Source organism: Schistocerca gregaria, chromosome 1 (genome assembly GCF_023897955.1).
Source record: "Schistocerca gregaria isolate iqSchGreg1 chromosome 1, iqSchGreg1.2, whole genome shotgun sequence".
Lineage (NCBI taxonomy): Eukaryota > Metazoa > Arthropoda > Insecta > Orthoptera > Acrididae > Schistocerca > Schistocerca gregaria.
In genome coordinates this window covers 137,459,435-137,484,959 of record NC_064920.1, presented here as the reverse complement: position 1 = coordinate 137,484,959, position 25,525 = coordinate 137,459,435, and positions in this window count along the sequence as shown.

Genomic DNA, 25,525 nt, shown 5'->3' with positions numbered 1-25,525 from the left:
TTTAATTCAACAAAGCGAAACGCGTCTCGTCAGAAAACTACACATCTACGGAAGAAATATACTCTCAGAATTAGTAAAGCAACCACGGACAATATGGCCAAACCAATGAAGAACAGAACTGCAAGTACTGATGTAGATATACTCCGACAGAAAAATCACGAAGCCAAAAAATAATTAATGTATAGTAATGCAGTTTCGGGAATACATTTTTCTAGGTGACATATTTAAGTGGCTAACAACAGTGCAACACCACAGGTAAGTGCGAGAGAACTCAGTGTAAATGTGAAATATTAGTACATTAATAACAGGTGTAATCACCAGAATGTTGAACGCAAGCGTGCAAATGTTCATGCATTGTGTTGTACAAGTTCCAGTTGTCAATTTATGGGATGGAGTTCCATGGTTGGTCGGCCGCTGTGACCAAGCGGTTCTAGGCGCTTCAGTCCAGAACCACGTGGCTGCTACGGTCGCAGGTTCGAATCCTGCCTCGGGCATGGATGTGTGTGATATCCTTAGATTAGTTACCTTTAAGTAGTTGTAAGTTCTGGGGGACTGATGACCTCAGATGTTAAGTCCCATTGTTCTTAGAGCCAATTGAACCACTCCCGCCCACCCCTGTCCCCTACCGTCTGTTCCCCCGCCCCTTTCCCCTCCCGTTATTACGAACCTTAGCACCGAACTAAAATGCAGACTCTTTGAGTTCCACGGCTCTTTGCACTTGGTCGGTCAATACAGGGACCGTTGATGCGTTTGTGGATGACGCAGTTTTTGTCGTCCAATGATGTGGCTTATGTGCTCGATTGGACACAGATCTGGTGATCGAGCAGGCCAAGGCAACCTGCCGACCTTCTGTGGAGCGTGTTAGGTTACAGGAGCGGTCCAGCTCAAAAACTCCTCTGCAGCATAATAGATCGAATCACCAGACTGACATACAAGGGTGGGTGGGATAACCACCAAGAGCAGCGCCTGCTGCCATACGAAATCGCACCCCAGACCATAACTCCAGGTGTAGATCTGTGTGTATAGTACGCAGACAGATTGTTACAGGCCCTCAACTAGTCTCCTTCTAACCAATAAAAGGCCATCAGTGGCACCGATGCGAACAAGCTTTCATCAGAAAACACAACAGTCCTCCAACCTTCCCTCCAATGAGCTTTCGCTTGACGCCACTAAAGTCGATAATGGAAGTGCTTTGGTGTCAGTGGAGTGCACGCTACAGAGTATCTGGCTCAGAGCTGTTCTTGAAGTAACCGATTTGTAACACTTATTTGTGCTACTGTGGTGCGAAATGGTGCTCAAATTGATGCTGGAGAAGCAGTAGGATGCGCCAGAGTCCCACGCCGAGCACGATGGTCTTCCCTCTCGGCAGTGCTACGTGGTCGTCCAGAGCCTGGTTTTCTTGTGACCGTACATTCTTGTGAGCACCGCAGCCACCAATCGTGGTACATTCCAGTCAAGTCTTTGAGCTATATCGCAGACGGAACGTCCAGCTTTTCGTAGCCCTATTCCACGACCGGTTCTTACACGATACGTATGTTGATGGTAGAAGACTCGTTCTGCAGTCAACTTCAAATGATGGTTCTTTAAATTTACTGGCTATTGCTGCTTGCAAAAAATTTCGCCCTTTCTCCAGGGACTCCCATTTGAGTTCCCGACGCATCTTCGTAACACTTGCGTGTTGTTCGAATCTAACGGTAACAAATACAGCAGAATGCGTCTGAATTGCTTCGATGTCGTCCTTTAATCCGACCTGGTACTAATCGTGAACACTCGAGCAGTAAGCAAGAATAAGTCGCACTGTCTGCTTTAGGCACAAACGACACTTCCCCAAAATTCTTCCAACAAAACGAAGTCGCCTTCCCTATTTCATTCCTTTTACGCTCGTTCCATTTCACATTGCTTTGCAAAGTTACTCCTAGAAATTTAAACGTGACTGTGTCAAGTAGGACATTAGTAATGCTGTTTCCGAACACTACGCGTATGTTTTTCCTACTCATGCACGTTAACTTGCATTTTCCTGTATTTAGATCTAGCTGCCACCTAGAAATATTGTCTAAGTCATCTTGTATCCTCCTACAGTCACTCAACTTGGACACCTTACTGTACACCGTGAAACCTCCCCTTTAAATGTAAAGAATGAAACAGCTGAGCAAAACTCAAAGTACTTAGACAGTTTTCGCTTTACTTATTCTGATCGTCACTAAACTGACATTCAATATTTTTAGCGGAACGCAATCTGATTTCGATAACCCCTACAAAAGAATGGCCCTGACTAACAATAACCTATACCTTTCATGAATCACTTACCTCACAAAAATCTTCGTTACTCAAACTACTGCAATACAGTGTGCGCCAATACTGCCAGGTAAATAAAAGATTCTAACTACTGAAGGCACTAACTACTGACAGGCATAGTCAGCAAATGAAAGATTTTGACAGAGAATAAATAATGTATTTACCTTAATGATGTTTAAAAGTCATCATACATATATCTATCAATTCATGACATCCATATTTACAAATTTTCTTTTTCTGGCGGACACACGTCCAGATCGTCCGTTCTCAAAACTCTGGCATCTCTCTCTCCACATCCAGCACTGCTGGCGGCTCACCTCCAACCGCACAATGCTACGTGCTGTTCCCATCGAACTGCCCAACACTACAATAGCGAATATTCCAACAATGCCAACCAGCCACAGATTGCACACAGCACAGTCAGTGATTTTCATACAGAGTACTACGTGGTGTTAGGAACATAAAAAGCTCAATAGCCTACTTACAGCAAACAACTGCGGATTGGTGCCCACCCTGCACGCCAGACCATATATGTGTAAAGAGAATAACAGCGCTCCTAGCACAGTTCGTTGGTGCACTCCTGACGGTAGTCTTGCCTTTGATGAACACATGCCGTCAAGGAAAACATGCTGGATTCTATTGCTTAATAAGTCTTCGAGCTACTCACACATCTGTGAATGCTCGTACCTTCGTCAACGGCTTATAGTTGAGCACAGTGTTAAATTCTTTCTGCAAATCTAGAAATATGGGACCTGGCTGTTGCGCTTCACCCGTAGTTCGATATATCATGTGGGAAAAGGGAAAGCACGAGCGATAATTATGCAGACTCGTGGGCATAAGCTTCTCGCTCTCAAGAAAATTTAAGTATTCGAACTGAGAATATGTTCAAGGATTCTGCAACACACCGATCTTAGGAATATCGCTCTGTAGTCTTACTGGTTCGTTATTTTGCCCTTCTTGTATACAGGACCCACCTGCGCTTTTCTTCCAGTCGATTAGGGCAGTGCGCTGGGCGAGATATTCACGATAAATGCAATCTAGGTAAGGGGCAAATGCTATAGACTGATGTTTAGAAAACTGAATTGGAATTCCATATTAACCTGGCGACTCATTTGTTTTCAACTCTTTCAGTCGTTTCTCCGCCATGGATGCTTAGTACTATATCGCCCATATGGGAGTCTGTTCGATAGCCAAAAGACAGTATCTGTGCGAATCTGCTGTGTGGACGATTACTTAAACGCGAAATTTAAAACTTCAGATGTTGTTTTGCTGTCTTGAATTAGCACACCAGACTGATCGAGGAGTGACTAGGTGCAAGCCTTACGACGCGCTCAGGAATTTTACACGAGAGTAGAATTTTCTGGAGTTCTCTGCCAGATGTCTTGCTAAATTATGACGGTGATAGTGGTTGTTCTTCGCGCATTGACCTTTTCACAGACGCAGTAACATCTACTAGCCGCCGGCCGGAGTGGCCGAGCGGTTCTAGGCGCTTCAGTCTGGAACCAACCGGGCGACTGCTACGGTCGCAGGTTCGAATCCTGCCTCGGACATGGCTGTGTGTGATGTCCTTAGGTTAGTGATGTTTAAGTACACTGCTGGCCATTAAAATTGCTACACCTGGAAGATGACGTAATACAAAGGCGAAATTTAACCGACAGGAAGAAGATGATGTGATATGTAAATGATTAGCTTATCAGAGCATTCACACAAGGTTGGCGACACCTACAACGCACTAACATGAGGAAAGTTTTCAACCGATTTCTCATACAAAAACAGCAGTTGACCGACGTAGCCTGGTGAAACGTTGTTATGATGCTCGTGTAAGGAGGAAAGGAAGAGAAATGCGTACCACCACGTTTCCGACTTTGATAACGGTCGGATTGTAGCCCATCACGATTGCGGTTTATCGTATCGCGACATTGCTGCTCGCTTTGGTCGAGATCCACTGACTGTTAGCAGAATATGGAATCGATGGGTTCAGGAGGGCAATACGGAACGCCGTGGTGGTTCCCAATGGCCTCGTATCACTAGCAGTCGAGATGACAGGTATCTGTATGGCTGTAACGGATCGTGCAGCCACGTCTCGATTCCTGAGTCAACAGATGGGGACGTTTGCAAGACAACAACCATCTGCACTAACAGTTCGATGACGTTTGCACCAGCATAGACTATCAGCTGGGAGACCATGGCTGCGGTTATCCTTGACGCTGCACCACAGACAGTGGCGCCTGCGATGGTGTACTCAAGGACGAACGTGGGTGCACGATTGGCAGAACGTCATTTTTTCGGATAAATCCATGTTCTGTTTACAGCATCACGATGGTCGCATCCGTGTTTGGCGACATCGCGGTGACCGCACATTTGACGCATGCATTCGTCATCGCCATACTGGCGAATCATCCGGCGTGATGGTATGGGGTGCCATTGGTTACACGTCTCGGTCACCTCTTGTTCGCATTGACGACACTTTGAACAGTGGGCGTCACATTTCAGATGTGTTACAACCCGTGGCTCTACCCTTCATTCGGTCCCTGCGAAATCCTACATTTCAGCAGAATAATGCAGGACCGCATGTTGCATGTACTGTACGGCCTTTCTGGATACAGAAAATGTTCGACTTCTGCCCTGGCCAACATATTCTCCAGATCTCTCAACAACTGAAAACGTCTGGTCAATGGTGGCCGAGCAATTGTCTCGTCACAATACGCCAGTCACGACTCTTGATGAAATGTGGTATCGTGTTGAATCTGCATGGGCAGCTGTACAAGCTCTGTTTGACTCAATGTCGAGGCGCATCAAGACCGTTATTACGGCCAGAGGTGGTTGTTCTGGGTACTGATTTCTCAGGGTCTATGCACCCAAATTGCGTGAAAGTGTAATCACGTGTCAGTTCTAGTATAATGTATTTGTCCAACGAATACCCGTTTATCATCTGCATTTCTTCTTGGTGTAGCAATTTTAATGGCCAGTAGTGTAGTATGTGACTCTCGTAACCTGGTCGGCACGTTGCTAAACGCGCAGGCACCACGCGCGAGAGCTGCGTGCAGTGGCGCGGCGCTGTGAGTCAGTGGCGGGCTGGTCCGCCGCGCCGCCTCTTCACGTCTCGCGGGAAACCGGCGGGACCTGTTTGGTGCCGTCGTGGCGCGGTGCAGCTCGGTGTGTTCTTGCAGGGCAGGCGTCTGCCCGCGCCTTTCTGGTCTGTCGCCTCGGCGTCGGCCGCCGCAAGACGGATGTGCTGCCACGCCGCCTGCGTTCCTCCGCGGACCGGACCGGACTGCTGGCGGCAGCGGTGGACGCTGAGCCACGTCCTCCACTGCTGGCTTCACCTCCAGCGCCCCACTACTGAACCGCGTACCACGCACTTACACATACGAATAAATATTCCAGAATTCGATTCAAGAACAGCTGTCAACATGAGTAACTCAGAAGTCAATATCCTCGGTGTAGCAAGGCTTCCCGTGCAGATTGTACACCAGGACCTGCTAAAGAGACTGGTTATAAAATACTTGTTGGTCCTCTTCTGGAGTACTGCTGTGCAGTGTGGGATTCGCATCAGACAGGACTGGCGGAAGACATCGGAAAAGTTCAAAGATGGATAGATCGTTTTGCATCATCTCGAAATAACTGAGAGAGTGTCCCAGAAATGGTACACAAATAGCGGTGGCAGTCATTAAAACAAAGGTGTTTTTCGCTGCGATAAGGCCTTCTCATGAAATCCCAACCATCAACTTACTCTTATCTCGCAGGAGAAATTCAGAACTATTTCCGTACTCCGAAAGCCATCTTTTTGCGTGTTGTGGAGAGTCTTGTGTTCTGGAAACACAGCACCTGGAAGTTGTTATAAATGTCCGTGCTCGTTATATCTGTGACGTTCGACTCTTTGATTATATTTCGCCATCATATGCACAGCTATCATGGCTGCCTGTAGATGAAAGCAGTGATTATCACATTATCTGTCTTCTCTAGTATTTTATCAACCTACACTGTTCCTTATATCTCTCCTCAACCTTCACGGTCTTGTCTGAACAACATGCGGAAACTCACGCTGCCATCAGAGCAAAATCATTTTTGTTCCACTCCACTTCGGCCGCTTCCTCGAAGTCTTTCTCATTAGCATGAATCCTACTCTGTAATAACTCACCAAGATCGTAGCGTTCCTCCGCAAGCTTAAATAAACACAACAGATACATATAACCAAGATTTTAGTCGTAAGTAATATATTCTCATTCATTATTTTCAACAACCTGCCAACACTGGCATAACTTTTCAATTCCAGGATTGTAGAAATCACGTGGGTCTCAGACCGAAGAACTCGTCGAGTCACATTCGAAGCGTATTTTCATCTGGAAAAGAAGTTCCTTGACGGTTGTTCGATAGAGAGATCAGGTGAACATGGTGGGCGCATAACGACGTTCCAATCCAACACCTGTATAGTGTTTTTTGTTAGTCTATCAGAATGCGAACTAGAGTTCACGCAGTTTTCGTTGTTCTTGGACTTCATCTGTAAAACGTGACATTGTTGACAACAAAAGTCAGAAGTGGTGGTTATATGGCGAAAGCAATTCGTAGCACATGACACTGTTGCTGTTCCACATAGTGCATGACACGTTTTGTGCATTCGTGAAGGTCTTTGAACGGAGAATTGCTGCTTTGTTTGTCCAACCGGAAAGTACACTCTCAAAATTTCTACAGTAAACCTGTCCGTTGTACTAAACATCTCTCTTCTAGGGTGTGCCACTGCAGTTTTGCGGGCATCTCCACAAATCGCTCGTACCTATTAAATGATCCCGGGACGAAACGCGCCGCTCTCCGTTGGATCTCCCCTTCTGTTAGTACAATCCGGTAAGAGTTACAGACTGACTAGCAGTTCTCACTAATAGGTCGAATAGGTGTTTCGCATCCCACATCTTCCGTTGCTAAATTATATTTCCTTAAGATTCTTGTATTTTTTACACCTAGTGACTATCAGTTATTTGTTGTAAAATTGTCTCAAAGTTCTCTCCAGCCAACACCAGCCAAATGTAAGCCAGGCCAACGCCCCGAGTCACCATCAAAACAACAAACAGGCAAAACGCCTACTTGCATTACAAACTCAGAAATGTGACGTCTGCAACGAGAAGACAACGTCATTCTAAGAGCACAGCTAGACTTTTAGAAGAGTGTAGAAGTTTCACATCAGCCTGCTGATACGGGAGAAAGGCAACAAGCAGAAATCCTAAAGCCATTGTAGCGAAATAGAAGCATGGTGAAGACCGCGTCGTTGCCTCAGAGAAGCACTAACAAAAGCTCAGACTTCCAAGCCTTTGTCTCCATCTTTACGTTGCAGAACACCAGCTACGAGGCCGAACCTGTGATGTGCCGCTGCTGTTTTCCGAGATACTCTACTGGCCATTAAAATTGCAACACCAAGAAGAAATGCAGATGATAAGTGGGTATTCATTGGACAAATATATTATACTACAACTGACATGTGGTTACATTTTCACGCAATTTGGGTGAATAGATCCTGAGAAATCAGTACCCAGAACAACCACATCTGGCCGTAATAACGGCCTTGATACGCCTCGACATTGAGTCAATCAGAGCTTGGTTGGCGTGTACAGTTACAGCTGCCCATGCAGCTTCAACACGATACCACATTTCATCAAGAGTCGTGACTGGCGTATTGTGACGAGCCAATTGCTCGGCCACCATTGACTAGACGTTTTCAATTGGTGAGAGATCTGGAGAATGTGCTGGTCAGGGCAGGAGTCGAACATTTTCTGTATCCAGAAAGGCACGTACAGGACCTGCAACATGCGGTCGTGCATTATCCTGCTGAAATGTAGAGTTTCGCAGGGATCGAATGAAGGACAGAGCCACGGATCGTAACACATCTGAAATGTAACGTCCACTGTTCAAAGTGCCGTCAATGCGAACAAGAGGTGACCGAGACGTGTAACCAATGGCATCCCATACCATCAAGGCAGTGTGATACGCCAGTATGGCGATGACGAATAAACGCTACAAATGTGCGGTCACCGCGATGTCGCCAAACACAGATGTGACCGTCATGATGCTGTAAACAGAACCTGGATTCATCAACAAAAAACAAAATACGTTTTGCCATCGCGCACCCAGGTTCGTCCTTCAGTACACCATCGCAGGCGCTCCTGTCTATGATGCAGCGTCAAGTGTAGCGGCAGCCATGGTCTCCGAGCTGATAGTCCATGTTGCCACAGATGTCGTCGGATGTTCGTGCAGGTGGTTGTTGTCTTGCAAAAGTCCCCGTCTGTTGACTCAGCGATCGAGAAGTGGCTGCACTATCTGTTACAACCATGCGGATAAGATGCCTGTCATCTGGACTGCTAGTGATACGAGGCCGTTAGGATCCAGCACGGCGTTCCGTATTACCCTCCTGAACCCACCGATTTCATATTCTGCCAACAGTCATTGGATGTCGACCAACGCGACCACCAATGTCGCGATACGATAAACCGCAATCCCGATAGGCTACAGTCCGATCTTTATCAAAGTCAGAAACGTGATGGTACGCATTGCTCCTCCTTACACTATGCATCACAACAACGCCGGTGTACTGCTGTTTGTGTATGAGAAATCGGTTGGAAACTTTCCTCATGTCAGCACGTTGTAGGTGTCACCACCTGCTCCAGCCCTGTGTGAATGCTCTGGAAAGCTAATCATTTGTATATCACAGCATCCTCCTCATGTCGGTTAAATTTCACGTCTGTAGCACGTCATCTTCGTGGTGTAGCAATTTTAATGGCTAGTAGTGTAAATACCATCTTCGAGACTGCTACCTGTTTGACCTGCCATACCTGGTCGCTGTGAGCTGCTGACCTCGCAGCCATTGTCGAGAAGACTTGGAAACTTCTGCCTCCGGCTACCTGAGTCTAAATGAGAGTGTTTGGCGCGCTGTCCACCTGTCGCAGTAGTCGGGAGGCGTGCTAACCATTGCTGCCTCCGACTGGTATCTGTAAGCAGTCAACGTTATCTGTAATGAGTCCACGGCATCCCCGGCCTTCCTAGGTGGCTGTGCTGTTGCTCATCTCCACGCTGTCCAGAGCTGCTGAGAGATTACGCGAGTACACCCTTTTGATGTCGAAGAGACTTCTCTACAGTACAATCCTCGGCAGTATGCGGGCTATACTCCACCACAGCCTGCCGCCCGCACGACACCATCGTTTCGTGACCCGGATACCACAGGCCAACGTCCGCCAGAGATTGTTGATGCAGCGTCAGCAAGTTCCAAAGCCATGCACTACGCTGCCACCCCACTGTGCGCCAACACAGAGAAGAATATTGGTGTCTAGGTTGACTGAATACAGTAGTCAAGGCGAATTATTTTGTTGTAAGGCTATAACTGGTGAAATCTTTGTTTCTCGGCAATGACTTGCCGAGTTCTGACACAGCAGAGCGGTCACTCTCTGGTTGCGGGGCGGAGAGAATTTGGGGGAGCAAGTTTATGGCCGCCTGAGGTGTCGGTCGCGTACTTTGCCCATTTGCTGCAGAGTAATGCCATTCGTTATTTTAGCTCGCACTTCGATCGATCTCCAAGGCGGAGCCCATCTACGTACAGTGGGGCTGACCACGAGTAGCAATTGACATAAGCGGGCCGACTTGCGCCGTACTGTCAGTAATATCTGCACCTCCGGCCTGTGGGCTTTCAGTTCATTTTTCAGCCGCCCAAAATTAAAATTGAGGTTTTTCAGCAGTGGCATCCGTAGAACCACTTTACCTCCTTAAGTGATGTGGAACTGCATCCAATCACCCACTTGTTCATTGATACTATATATTCCACCAGTTCTCTTTGCTGCCTCTTGTCGTAGTAGAGAAGCACACTAGATTTCATGCAGAGTCATTTGTACTAACTTCTTGCCAACACCTCTATCACGTGAGGAACATTCGCATGTTCCGTTTACGTTAATATACATGATTGTTTGTTGTACAAATTCGTGATAAATTTTGTGTTCCATTTAATGAAAATAAATACAGTTGTAATTTATAAGGACAGCTTTTGTCTATTAAACAGGCACACTTAACAGAATCCATTCTCATCATCATTTTTGGAGAGGAACGTTGATAAATTAATCTAATAAATAAATTACATGAGACGCTAGCCAATCAATGTACGATATATATCAGGGTCATTATAAGATTGCTTTAGACACCTTATTCAGATTCAATATAAACCCACCTGGGTGTGATCGCGTAAGTTCACGATTGTGCCCACTAAGATGCATACCAGTTAAGGATGGCAAATACGTGACTACTTTCGTCTCTGCCAGGCTGTCTCTTCTACTTTCCAAATCTCAAAGAAGTTCTCCAGCGCTTGCACTCCTGGGAGAAGGGGTGTTGCGGAAAACTTGATTAGCTGAAGTCTACAGCATTGTTTCCACAACGAATCTGCCTTGCAGTAGGCAATATTGGAAGTTCGAGCCCCGTTCAGTTCTAACCTTCCAGGAAGTTTCAGAACAGTACATACTGCGTTGCAGAATGAAAGAGTCATACTGAAAACAACCCCTTTGGTTGTGCTTAAGCCAGCTCTTTGCAGTATCCTTTATGCTAATAGTCTTAGACAAGCAAGGTTTGCAAGAGAGCAAGTGAAGTTAGGAAGGTAGGAGACGGAGTATTGGCGGAAGTAAAGCTGTGATGGAGGATCCTTGTGACCCGTGCTTGTTGTTAGACAGCTCTATAGATAGAGCATTTGCCCGCAAAAATCAAACTATCGGATCAGCACACACATTTAACCTGGCGGGAAGTTTCTTATCAGCGCACATTCCGCTGCAGAATGAAAGATACATCCTAAAAAATTCAGAAAGATTCCACAGCACGATTAAGTGACTGGAAAGCAGACATCACTAAAAGAGATCTCCTTCCAGTTTATTCTGATAATCTACTCAGAGAAAAAGCATGTCAAGGGTTCAGTGGTATATAGATCAAGGATAACAACAGAACGCTTTAAATTTCGCCAGGAGATTTATTAGCTTTAATTACACCTTACGAAGACTGTCAGTTCGGCCAACATCTCTTCTAGGTAGCATATAGCTCCACGTTGTATTACAAGGCTACTCTGTATCAATCATGTGTACACTGACTAAGCTTGAAAAATGTGCTAACAAAAATCAGATAACTCTTCAGAACTATACGCCTTCGAACGGGAATGCACTTTATAATGGGAACTTCCTGGCAGATTAAAACTGTGTGCCGCACCGAGACTCGAACAAGGAACCTTTGCCTTTCGCGGGTAAGTGCTCTACCAACTGAGCTACCCAAGCACCACTCATGCCCCCTCCTCACAGCTTTACTTCTGGCAGTACCTCGTCTTCTACCTTCCAAACTTTACAGAAGCTCTTCTGCGAACCTGCAGAACTATCACCCCTGAAAGAAAGGATATTGCGGAGACATGGCTTAGCCACAGCCTGGGGGATGTTTCCAGAATGAGATTTTCACTCTGCAGCGGAGTGCTTTAATCTGCCAGGAAATTTCATATCAGCGCACACCCCTTTGCAGAGTGAAAATCTCATTCACTTTCTAATTCTTTAAGCTTTCCTAACCAGAGATGCAACCATGGTGATACTTGTAGTTCAGTAACTTCCCAAGCCAGAAACCTTCAACACTATCGTATATTATCTCCTCTCCAGAGCACTCTTAAATCGTTTCCTACACACTGGAGAGCTGTAGGGTAACTCCTCGATTTCACAAGCTCCAACTCATCCACAAAACTGTTTAAATAATTAGGAGCTTCAGCCATATCTGACGTGTAGAATCTTTGGCTACGTTGGTTAATGGTGTACTTCCGGGTGTTTATTAACCAGTCACGCCGAGACAACCTTAGACATTAGGAGAATTAGCCTTTGACTGATATGCGGGCACTGAAATTAGTCCTGCACCAGGCTTTATACCTCACAGATAATCAGGTTTTGATTTATGGATTGCAAAAAAGTGAGCAACGGGCCCGTGCAATCTGGAACCGCCTTTAGTGGAAACTTGGATAGATACTGTCACTTTGCTCGCTGGCAGCTATGATCGTGTCCCAGCGTAACATCTGTTACGTCGGGATCAAAGGAACAGGAAACTGCTGCTCATTAAAAATCCAAATCAGATAACTGTGTGAATACTCAACGCCCACCCCCCTTTTCTCCATTGGAACTGGTATGTTACGATAAATTCAGATCCAACTCTCTCTTTCCCTCAACCCTAGCCCTCTTCCTCAATGTGATACAGGCTTCCAAGACAAGTACTTTTTTTAAGAATAGAATTACAGTTAAATCAGTAGCATTAACTGCTGACGGGCGGTGATATACATCAACGGGGACAGTTGAAAATGTGTGGCCCGACCGGGACACGAACCGGGGATCTTCTACTTACATGGCAGACACTCTATCCGTCTCTATTTTTTTTTCCTTCCATTTTGTTCGATATAGTTCGTTGCGTCTGGTCTGGGCGGACGTCACAAGTAATTCGCACAAGGTGATCGTTGATTCCTTGACTGAGTTTTTTTATTACAGAGAGCCTGCCCGAACACGCTGAGCTACTGTGCCGGCTTCCATCTGAGCCAGCGAGGGCACAGAGGATAGTGCTACTCCAGGGACTTATCGCCGGCACGCGCTCCCCGTGAGACCCACATTCTGAACTTATAGCCCACATACTACATTCGCTATGCCCGTGTCATTACACCCACTACTTGCAGCAGACAATCCACCGAGTCCCGTAAGAGTTCAGGCAATTCGTGTGCATCCGCAACTGAAGAAGGTCGTCAGCCAGTCAACCTTAACGATATGAAGATGGCATCTGTTCTTTCTGGTATGTTAGAAATTAGTGTGTGGACCATAAGTTGAGAACGTGGGTCTCACGCGGCGCGTGTCGGTGATAAGTTACTGCAGTCGCACTACCCCATGTGCCCTCGAGGGCTCAGATGGAAAAAGCGTCTGCCATGTAAGCAGGAGATCCCGGGTTCGAGTCCCAGTCGGGGCACACATTTTCAACTATCCCCGTGTATCAACGCCCGTCAGCAGTGAATGGTATTAATTGTAATTTCATTCTAGGGAGCTGCATGATCACCAATGGCATCTGTTCTTTAAAATAGTTCCTCTTCTGATTTTAAGTGTCTTATCAATTCTCTCGTAAGCCGGAATCCTTATCTCAATGTTAAACAGAGGGAAAACATCAAGAAATGCTATGTTTCCAAGTCTAGTCATCGTCGATATCACTGAAAATCCAACACCTCCTCTGTCTTACCAAAATAAGGAAGGTAATCGAGCAAGGTCATGTTTGAGCATGCCTTGTCTGCCAGGTATTTATATACGAGGGCGTCCAGAGAATGAGTTCCGCTTGTTTCAGCATGCCATGTGTGCTGACTGCTCATGTACGATGGGTGTCCAGAAATTAAGTTCCGGTCGGTCGCGAAATGGAAACCACAGTGTTAATCCGATGAAGCTTTGCACAGATGTATTGTGTAAAATCTCTAATATGCCTCTTGATCGCGTAACGTCACTCTTTGCAATACTGGACGTTCAGTGAGCAGGTAAAGATGCCTAGATAAATGGTGTCTTCCGTCAAGTATTGGTTCCTGTCCGAGAAATTTCGCCTGATTTAATGCAAACCCCACATAATGTAGCTGTCCTGCATTTCCATATTCATGATTTTATTCTGAGCCGCACACCGCAGGGGAAACGAAGACGTTCCTGCAGCGGTTTTGATGGGAAGTGTTTGGTCACACATCCCGTATTTTGGTGTGTCTGATTTTCATCTCTGTTCACGTGATCCGCTAGCTATGAAGTCCAGCGTAGAGATTTGGCGCAAAGCATAGGCGGCTCCCTTCTAGGCTACTGGAAACTTTTTTTTTTATGCAACTGGTGGGAGTCAACCGCCACTTACATATTGAGAACAATAAATCTCGCCTCACGCAGGTCGCTGTAGGTATTATGGAGAGTCGAGCGCCGAGTACGCCAGAGAGTAATCAGTGCTGAGACTCCGAGCAAGTAAGATGTTGGTCGCTAAGCGAGCTGGGCGGATTTTCGGTAGGACGGCCGACCAAGTTTACAATTTTTTAACGGCTGTGTGTGTCACTCAGAGCCTGGGGCCTGACCTCCAGCAAATACGTAAATGACGTTAATTGAGTGACTTGTTTGATCTGCTTAAGTGTTCGTTTGTGCACCGTGATTACGCAACAACCGCGCCGGACACCCACGACTTGGATTGCAGTGAGTATCGTGTATTCAGTGCCTCATGAAGAATACTGGCGTGTGATGACATTAATAGGGAGTAACTGCATCATTCGTGCTGTTTACTCGCATTCGGGAGGTGGCGCAGATGTTAGCACACTGGACTCGCAATCGGTAGGACGACGGTTCAATCCCGTCTCCGGTCATCCTGATTTAGGTTTTCCGTGATTTCCCTAAATCGCTTCAGGCAAATGCCGGGATGGTTCCTTTGAAAGGGCACGGCCGATTTCCTTCCCCATCCTTCCCTCACCCGAACTTGCGCTCCGTCTCTAATGACCTCGTTGTCGACGGGACGTTAAACACTGAGATCCTCCTCCGTGCTGTTTAGGCAAAAGATATAGAACATTAACAACAAAGTATGTACCGATTATTTCCACCTGACATCCTAATTAGCTTTGTTGGATTTTGTTACGAAACAACTGCCGTGCCAATATTAACCAACCAGCTTGTATCAGTCGCAGACGGTCAAATTATTTTAAAGTGTTAGGCTACGATCCACAAGTCAATAAGGGTGGGTTTAATAAGGAGTGTTTGCCAGATCATATACGGCAGCAGACTTCGATGGGAACTTTATAAGTATAGCACGGAGTTAGCTAGCAGTAAGATTCGAGAAATCATTAATGGCGTTATTAGACAAGACTATTAAACTACATCAATGCATCATACATCGCAAAAGACAAGGAAATACACTCCTGGAAATTGAAATAACAACACCGTAGCTTCATGGAGACGGTTGCGAATGGTCCTCGCCGATACCCCAGGAGCAACAGTGTCCCTAATTTGCTGGGAAGTGACGGTGCGGTCCCCTACGGCACTGTGTAGGATCCTACGGTCTTGGCGTGCATCCGTGCGTCGCTGCGGTCCGGTCCCAGGTCGACGGGCACGTGCACCTTCCGCGGACCACTGGCGACAACATCGCTGTACTGTTGACACCTCACGCCCCACGTATTGAGCAATTCGGCGGTACGTCCACCTGGCCTCCCGCATGCCCACTATACGCCCTCGCTCAAAGTCCGTCAACTGCACATACGGTTCACGTCCACGCTGTCGCGGCATGCTACCAGTGTTAAAGACTGCGATGGAGCTCCGTATGCCACGGCAAACTGGCTGACACTGACGGCGGCGGTGCACAAATGCTGCGCAGCTAGCGCCATTCGACGGCCAACACCGCGGTTCCTGGTGTGTCCGCTGTGCCGTGCGTGTGATCATTGCTTGTACAGCCCTCTCGCAGCGTCCGGAGCAAGTATGGTGGGTCTGACACCCCGGTGTCAATGTGTTATTTTTTCCATTTCCAGGAGTGTATTTCGTGACTAATGTGTCCCGAATGTTGCTGATTTCAATGACACGCATTTTTCCGCATTTTAAATGAAGTAGAATTATACCGCCAGAAAAAAATTAGTAATCCTGGAAAGGGGGCAACGCTTTTGATACGATGACGGCGTATGCCATCTAGGGGATAGCAGATACTGATACTGATAATGGTTTCAGCGTCGTCCGCCAACAGATGGCGTAGTAGCATAGCTACCGGAGCGCCATCTGTATGTACAATTTATCTTGGAATTCTCACAGCCAGAAGGAAAAGGGCAACCTGGCGTATAAGATGCTGACGCAAACGCCCATCCCTGACATCTACGTTAAGATTGTGGATGATTTCCTTCACCAGAGGACCTTCTTCGTTGCTCAGCGGGAAAGCGCTCCAGTGTACGCCACATGTCGATGGGTACCCCTCAGGGCTCTGTGCTGTCCCCTATACTTTTTAATGTCTATATCAATGAGATGTCCGTCATCCGGCACTGCCATTTGGCGCAGTACGCCGATGACATGGCACTTTATACGACTGGCCGCAATCCTGATCAACTCATTGCTCGCCTCCAAAGCAAGGGGACGCAACAGTCAGCTGGTGTTGCTCCAATAAGATGGTCCTTAATGTTGCCAAAACTATGGCAGCGTATTTCAGAAAACGGCGGCCTATACTCCGCCCCATCATCTCAATCGGAGATGTCCGGGTCCCGTGGGCCCAAACTACCAAGTATCTCGGGGTATGGTTGGATAAGAAACTTTCGTTCCACCGCCACACAGAATACGTCACCCACAAAGGGTTAAAGTTGACAAAGGTCTTGTACGCGCTCTTCTCCAGCCGAGAGCTGAAGTTGGATACCAAGCTCCAGCTATATCACTCCGTTGTCCTACCCTCACTAACATATTGATCCTCTGCGTGGGCCACGCTGCGACGCTCCAGCGCCTACAGAATAAAGTTCTCAGGTGGAGTGTTCACGTCCCTCCGCACACCAGGATTGTCACTCTGTGTGAGGAGACAAATACGGCCCTTCTCAAGACCACCATTCGCCGTAAGGCTCGCCAACTATACAGTAAAGTGGGCGCCCTCCGTGACACGATCGCAGGACTACAAACCATCGGCACCACAGTTCTAAGGCGCTGGCACCGACACCCCGTTCCGCTCACCATCCTGGAAGACTTGGTTTCGGGCTACGACTGATGATAGGCCCAATACGACCACGTTTTTCTGTCCGTTTTCGTAGAGTCACTACCAGTGGCCTGTTCTCGGCTAGCCACTTTTTTCTTTGACCATAGAATTAGAGCATTTCTGCACCCCTCCTCCTTACTTCTACCGTCGGAGGGTGGCACGGAACTTAAAGCTCCACCGCCACACCTTCAACGTGCTATGCTCGGCTGTTATTTAGCCTTTGCTTTCCTCTCACTTGTCCACCGAGACAGTTGGGCCGGATCTGAACTGGAGACACTGTGTATTAGTAAGCTGCCACAAAAAAGGCAGAAAGCTCAGTGTGGTCAAAAGTGTGAAGCGAGAAGGCAACCATGCCATAGAGATGCACTTATACTTTCTACAGCGAACTGAGCTAGTTCAAAACGGGACAAATTTAGCGCTTACGAGTAGCGGGATGGTCCTTTCAGAGTTGAATGTGCTGCTGCAGTTATGGAACGATGCTGGTGTCGGTAGCCACGCGAACGTACCACACATAGATGAGTACCTGGACATCGACTCCCGCCGGGGTCATTGTGCAAGGGCATAAGTGGCAGCTCGTAGCCTACAACAGCACAGATAAGAGCTTGTCGACACGAACTGTTGTGGCCGGCTGGGGTGGCCGTGCGGTTCTACGCGCTACAGTCTGAAGCCGAGCAGCCTCTACGGTCGCAGTTTCGAATCCTGCCTCGGGCATGGATGTGTGTGATGTCCTTACGTTAGTTAGGTTTACGTAGTTCTAAGTTCTAGGGGACTGATGACCTTAGAAGTTAAGTCCCATAGTGCTCAAAGCCACGTGAACCATTTTTTGAACTATTGTGAACCGGTTATCAGCCGTGCGACTACGGGCACCCACACCTCTAGCCTGTCGTCCTCTCACGTCACAGCGTCGTCGTGCTCCGCGATGAAAGCAGATTCTGCCTGCACGCAAGAGACCGTCGTTTGCTCGTGCGACGTAGAACCGGTGAACGCTGTCTCGTAGAAGGCATTTTTCCAAGACATACTGGACCCACCAAAGGCTTTACAGCCTGCGTTACAATAATCTACAACTCTCGTTGACCTCTGGTGTTTCTTGAGGGGACGCTAACCAACGGTCGGTACGTGCAGAATGTTGTTACATCAGTTCTTGCAACAGGAAGGGGATGTGTTGTCCCATCAAGTCAATACTCGCTCACACATGGCCCATGAAACGCAATGTGAACCGGAAGAGATGCACCAACTTCCTGGCCAGCATAATCTCTGGACTTGTCTCCAATCGAGACCATGTCGGATATGATGGGACGAGAAATAAGTCGTGAATTCGTGAAATAACAACTCTTATAGGAGGGACGTTTGAAAAGACCGTGCAAAAATAACGACTACTTACGTGTTTGGGGTAAACATCTTTTTTATTTTTCGACATAGTCTCCTTTAAGACTTATACACTTCGTCTAACGCTTTTCTAATTTGTTGATCCCTTCCGAGTAATAGGAACTGTCCAAGTCTGCAAAATAGCTATTAGTTGTTGCAATCACCTCCTCGTTTGAGTAAAATCTTTGTCCCACGAGCCATTTCTTCAAATTGGGGAACAAATGGCTCTGAGCACTATGCGACGTAACTTCCGGGGTCATCAGTCTCCTAGAACTTAGAAATAAATAAACCTAACTAACCTAAGGACAGCACACACATCCATGCCCAAGGTAGGATTCGAACCTGCGACCGTAGTGGTCGCTCAGTTCCACTCTGTAGCGCCTAGAACCGCACGGCCACTCCGGCGGGAAAATTGGGGAACAAATAGTAGTCCAAGGCAGCCACGTGTGGAGAATAGGGGGGAAGTGATACGAGTTGGAATCCTACTTCCAATAATTTTGCGACCACAACTGCTAAGGTGTGTGTTAGTTGATTGTCATGATGGAAAAGGCGCTTTTTTGAGGTCCACTCGCCGGCGTTTTTCTTGCAGCTCGGTTTTCGAACGTTCCAATAACGATAAATAATATGCACCTGTAACAGTTTTACCCTTTTCCAGGATTATCCGTTTCGAATCCCAAAAGACAGTCACCATACCCTTTCCGACCGAAGGAATGGTTTTCGCCTTTTTTGGTACAGATTCTCCCTTGGTAACCCATTGTTTAGATTGTTGTTTGGTCTCAGGAGTATACTAATGTATTCATGTTTCATCCACAGTGACGAAACGACGGTTAAAGTCCTGCGGGTTCCTCCTGAACAGCTGCAAAGCATCCTTGCAACACTTCACACGATTTGGTCAAGCGTGAGCAATCGCAGAACGCATGTTGCGGATAGCTTTCTCATGTCCAAATGTTTATGCAAAATATTATGTACCCATTCATTCGAGATGCCCACAGCACTAGCAATCACACGCACCTTAACTCTTCTGTCATCCACCAATATATCATAGATTTCATCAATGATTTCTGGGGTCGTAACCTCCACAGGGCGTCCAGAACGTTCAGCATCACTTGTGCCCATATGGTGAATCCGAAAATTTTGAAACCACTTATAAAGTGAAACTTCCTGGCAGATTAAAACTGTATTTGCCAAAGGTAATGTTCTCGAGTTCGAGCCTCGGTCCGGCTCACAGTTTTAATCTGCCAAGAACTTTCATATCAGCGCACACTCTGCTACACAGTGAAAATCTCATTCTGGAACATCCCCCAGGCTGTGGCAAAGCCATGTCTCCGCAATATCCCTTCTTTCAGGAGTGTTAGTTGTGCAAGGTTCGCAGAAGAGCTTCTGTAAAGTTTGGAAGGTAGGAGACGAGGTACTGGCAGAAGTAAAACTGCTAGGATGGGGCGTGAGTCGTGCTTGGGTAACTTAGTTGGTAGAGCATTTGCCCTCGAAAGGCAAAGGTCCAGAGTTCGAATCTCGGTCCGGCACGCAGTTTCAATCGGCCAGGAAGTTTCATATCAGCGCTCACTCCGCTGCGGAGTGAACATCTCTTTTTTTGCACTTATAAACTTTTCTAATCGAAGGTCCAGAATCACCGTAATGTTTATCACGCTTCTCTTTAGTCTCCTAAGGCGTTTTGCCTTCCATAAAGTAATGTTTAATCACCACACGGAACTCTTTTTCGTCCATTTTTTGACGATCGCTAGACTTCCTTGATTCACACGAATGCCGAACAACGCCGAACACAAAGAGATAGACCAATATGGCTGAAACTTGATGTGCGATCTTCCCAAAGATGCTACTAACTCAACATGAGCTCGATACGAGGCGGTGGTGCCATATCTCGGACTTTGCGCGGACTTTCAAAACGCCTCTCGTAATAGTACGTGAAAGAGTCGATGAGGCGTAGCATAACATATCCAGGACAGTATTCGCCATCTGAACCTTCGACTGGCTGCCAGAGTCAGCGCCTGTATTGAAAAACCACGTACTAATCTGGGGTTACAGCTTGGGTCGATACCAGGTACCTCAGAACCGCTTGTGCTATTGACGTGTAACGTAATCATCTCTTACCCCCCCCCCCCCCCCCCCCCATATTTACTTTTGCGACAATAAATCCTGAGGGAATTGGAAACCTCTCAAACGGTATACTAATTTTGTCCTGCAGTATAGTTTTGAAATATCTCCAGCCTTAGGGATTGTCTCTTGGTACTGCTGTTCCCTTTTTTGTGTTATTAATTGTTTCATATGGATAGTGGTGTAGAAGTGAACGCATTTCACTTAGTGATTCGATTTGCAAAACGGAGAAAAGTTGATGACAAAACAGTGTTTTAGGTGTCGGAAAGGGCACACTAATGATGCGGAGATAAATCACAATTAGAATGTAATCACTAAAATTGAAGATTAAGACATACTGAGGCTCTTAATGCAACACTATCAGAATATTGTGGTGTTACCAGTGATTTCTGCGACAGAAGTTTGTCGAGCCCCTGTAGTAACAGATTTCGTAGCAGTATTTGATTAGGACGGTTGTCAGCCTTTTTCCTACGGGTGGTCGGAATACAATGCTATTAAAACGCGCCGTCTCGGCGAGCTCACGGGGGCAACGGGAACCGGTTCGGCCGGAATGCGGGCGCTTCGGCCGGCCGCTCCACGCCTCGCCAAGCCACACCAGCTCATTCATTTAATGGCAGCCCGCTGATGAGATGAGGGCGTGCCTCCCGTCCCCCTCCCACCGCCATATAAAGATCTCATTTGTGTGATTGTGGCCGGCTTAGCGGGGGCCCATCCTAAACGCGTCACGTAACGCGCGTTTGTCTCGAACCTTAACCGGAATATTTGGACTTGCGGCAGTTCTGGTCCGTGTTAAGTGAAAACTGTGGCTGGACTGCGGTAAACGAGCCATAGAAAAGGTGTGAAACTTTACGTATGGGGCAAACTCTAGATCGTGCATTAATTATACACTGAAGAGCCAAAGGAACTGCTACACCTGCCTAATGTCTTGTAGGCCCCCGCAATCACACAGAAATGCCGGCAACACGACGTAACATGGAATCGACTAATGTTTGAAGTAGTGCTGGAGGGAACTGGCACAGTGTATCCTGCAGGGCTGTCCATAAATCCACAAGAGTACGAGGGGATGGAGATCTCTTCTGAATAATACGTTGCAAAGACTCCCAGATATGCTCGATAACGTTTTTGCGTGGGGAGTTTGGTGACCAGTGGAAGTTTTTAAACTCAGAAGAGCTTTCCTCGAGGCACTGTGTAGGAATTTGGGACGTGTGGGGTGTGGCATTGTCCTGATGGAATTGCCAAAGTCCGTCGGAATGCAACATGGACATGAATGGACGCACAGGATCAGACAGGATCATTACGTACGTGTCACCTGTCAGAGTCGTATCTGGATGTATCAGGAGTCCCATATCACTCCAACTGCATACGCCCCACACCATTACAGAGCCTTCACCAGCTTGAACAGTCCCCTTCTGACATGCAGGGTCCATGGATTCATGTGGTTCTCTCTACACCCGTTCACGTCCATCCGCTGGATACAATTTGAAACGAGACTCATCTAACCAGGCAACATGTTGCCATTCATCAACGGTCCAATATTGATGTTGATGGGCCCAGGTGAGTCGTAAATATTTGTGATAGGCAGTCATCGAGGGTACACGAGTGGGCCTTCGGTTCCGAAAGGCCATGTCGATGATTTTTCGTTGAATGGTTCGCACGTTGAAACTTGTCGATGGCCCAGCAGTGAAATCTGTGGCGGTTTCCAGAAGGGTTACACTTTGTCACGTTGAACGATTCTCTTCACTCATTGTTGGTCCCGTTCTTGCAGGATCTTTTTTAGGCCTCAGCGATGTCGGAGATACGATGTTCACCGGATTCCTGACATATACGGTACACTTGTGAAAAGATAGTACGGGAATATCCCCACGTCATCTCTACGTCGGAGATGCTGTGTGTCTTCACTCGTGCGCTGACTATGACAACACGTTAATACTCACTTAAATCTTGATAAACTGCCATTGTAGCAAGAGTAACCGATCTAACAACTGCGCCAGACACTTGTGTTATATAGCCGTTGTCGGCCGCAGCGCCATCTTCTGAAAGTTACATATCTCTGTATTTGAATACGCATGCCTATACCAGTTTCTTTGGCGCTTTACTCGACATACACTTATTATCTACCATCCGAAAATGCAAAAGACAAGTATTAAACTAGAAACGGCACGTAAATCAAACTGGGTGTGGTTTCGTAAGTCGTGTGGCACCCAAATTTGTTATGGAGTAAGGGAGCCATAGTCTCTGGTGACTTGTTACAAAGTTATTTCATTTCGTTTGGTTTGTTACCCCAGTAAACGATGTATCTGTTTTAACTTAGAATACTGCAAATTTCGAGACTATGTGTTTTGTTTCCATTAGCTCACGATACCTGCTGTTGACATCTGTAGTACCCATTTAACTCTTCGCCTTCCAGCATACATTCAGTACTGCTCTGTTATGTCTAGAATTTATTTCCTGACAGTGCTATTTGTACGTTAATTACGACACAAAGGGGTATGGATAGGTTTACCGAAGAAGGGTTGGTCCGCAACCGCGCTGCTGCTATGGTCGCAGGTTCGAATCCTGTCTCGGGCATGGATGTGTGTGGTGTCCTTAGGTTAGTTAGATTTAAGTAGTTCTATGTCTAGGAGACTCGTGACCTCAGATGTTAAGTCCCATAGTGCTCAGAGCCATTTGGACCATTTGAAGAAGGGTTGTCCAGTACACACTTCGTGTGTGGGTCCACTGAATGCAATGGAAGAGCTGCACAATAATGCCACGGTATCCACAGTTCGTGGTCTAGTGGCAAGCGTTGCTGTCTCTGGATTACGGTGTCCTGGGTTCGATTCCCGGCCGGGTTGGTGTTTTCCTGCTCGGAGACTGGATGTTTGTGTTGTCCTTATCATCGTCATCATTCGTAACTGTGGCTGGACTGTATTGTTAAATAAACTGGACTGTGTCAAAATTGGCACGTTTTACGGGCGCTGATGACCACGCAGTGTCCCCCCCCCCCTCCCCCAACAATCCAAACACCACCGTCATCCAGCGACGCTATGGTGAGCTGTTTCCACAATGGCAACAACCACATCACAGTACTGATTTCGTCTGAGTTTTGTTGCATTGTATTATATGCACTGTATGTTAACCGGGGGCCTAGAAACGACGGAGACGCTCCGTCCCCGCCGCAGCCGCAGTGGTCCACAAAATGTTCAAATGTGTGTGAAGTCTTATGGGATTTAACTGCTAAGGTCATCAGTGCCTAAGCTTACACACGACTTAACCTAAATTATGCTAAAGGAAAACACAAACACCCATGCCCGAGGGAGGGCTCGAATCTCTGATCTCTGCCGGGATCAGCCGCACAGTCCATGACTGCAGCACCTTAGACCGCTCGGCTAACCCCACGACAGATACGACAGTCCACTTCACCCTTCCGCCGCCCCACACCGAACACAGATTACTGTGCGGTTGGGCCCCCGGTGGACACCCCCCCCCCCCCCTCCCGGGTAACGTATCACACCAGACGAGTGTATCCCCTATGTTGGAGAGGTAGAGCAATCACTGACATATTGTAGCTAAGGAGGAATAAGGGGAACCAGCCCGCAGATGGAAAACAGCCTAAAAACCACCCACAGACTGGCCGGCGCACTGGACCTCGACACAAGTCGGCCGGGCAGATTCGTGCCGGGGACCAGGAGCCTCCTTCCCGCCCGGAAAGAAGTGCGTTAGACCTCACGGGCAAACAGGCGGGCTGTTGTTGCATTACTCTCTGTTGTATGCCGTGTGGCGTACGTTTCGATTAGTAGGAGGGCACTGCCGATTATGGTCAGAAAATTGTTGATGTCAGCACTTCAGTCTGCCAGCTTTCCAGAAACTGCACCATCTACACTTTCAAGTGTCATCATTCCAGGAACTGCACTTCTGGTGTCTGAGGCACTTGTGCTAATGCTATTCAAAGTCTCTCACCTCCCCTCCCCTGCCCCAGTTTGCTCTCGGCCAGTTGCGAACTGTCAACATCATCCTGCACTGTTGCTCTCAGCCAACCACTGATCTTGGGCAATTTGTTCTCAGCCAATAGAAATCAAGGTCCCCCTCACCATCACTTTTTTATTATAAAATCCATTGGCCACTCATTCGAACACTATATGTCATACTTTAAAGATCACCGTGAAGTGCTACCAGCAGCAACCAGTATTTGCGTTCAGCTAGAATAAAAAGCAGAAGAAGACTGCCATATTTGTCCATCAGTTATTAATAACAATAATTTTATTATTAATTTGTGAATATTCATTTATACTTAAGTTTCGATGGTTTTCTCCAGCAATGTAACATCCCCCAATGGAGTACTACCAGAATGGCAGGACCAGGACACTCTGGTGTTTGACGTATTATTGTCTGCACCACCACCATAGCAGCAGCAGGCCACAGGTGGTCTTCCTGATTTATTGGACCTGATACTGCCATCACAGTAGCCCCTGCCAGAATTTCCTTAACTCGCTGCGCCTCAGTTAAGTTTCCGCAGAAAACTGCTATTCAACAATATATATAATTTGACTGCTAGTGGTTCTAAACACTTTTCGTCTAGCACCTGACAGTGACTTTGAAGTAGTACCTGAAGAGCAAAACGTTCAACGTTTTGGGATTAGAGTGCAATATTCCTGGGATGTTTCAGACTGTATATGCAGCATGAGGGAGTACAAATGGAAGAACATGACGGTATAATACAACTCATCCCATGTACATACTATCATCCATATGTTTTAGAGGAAGATTTCATAGTCGAAAAGTATCAAGAAGCCATGCCTGACTTAATTTCAGAGGGATCTGCACATTTACACAAAACAGTCAAGTATCTGTATGATATAAACTGTATGTTAACGATTATGACAGACAGATTGAGCTTCTGGTGTCCATATGTCAGATGTGCATACTATCACTTTGTGAACTATTTGCACAAGAATAGTGTAAATATGAAATTAGAAGAGTGTATAAATGCTTGTTTTATGCCAGTGCCAAAGTGTACAAGTGTAGATCCAAAAAGCATTAAGTCCGTAGAAGCTGAGTTCAT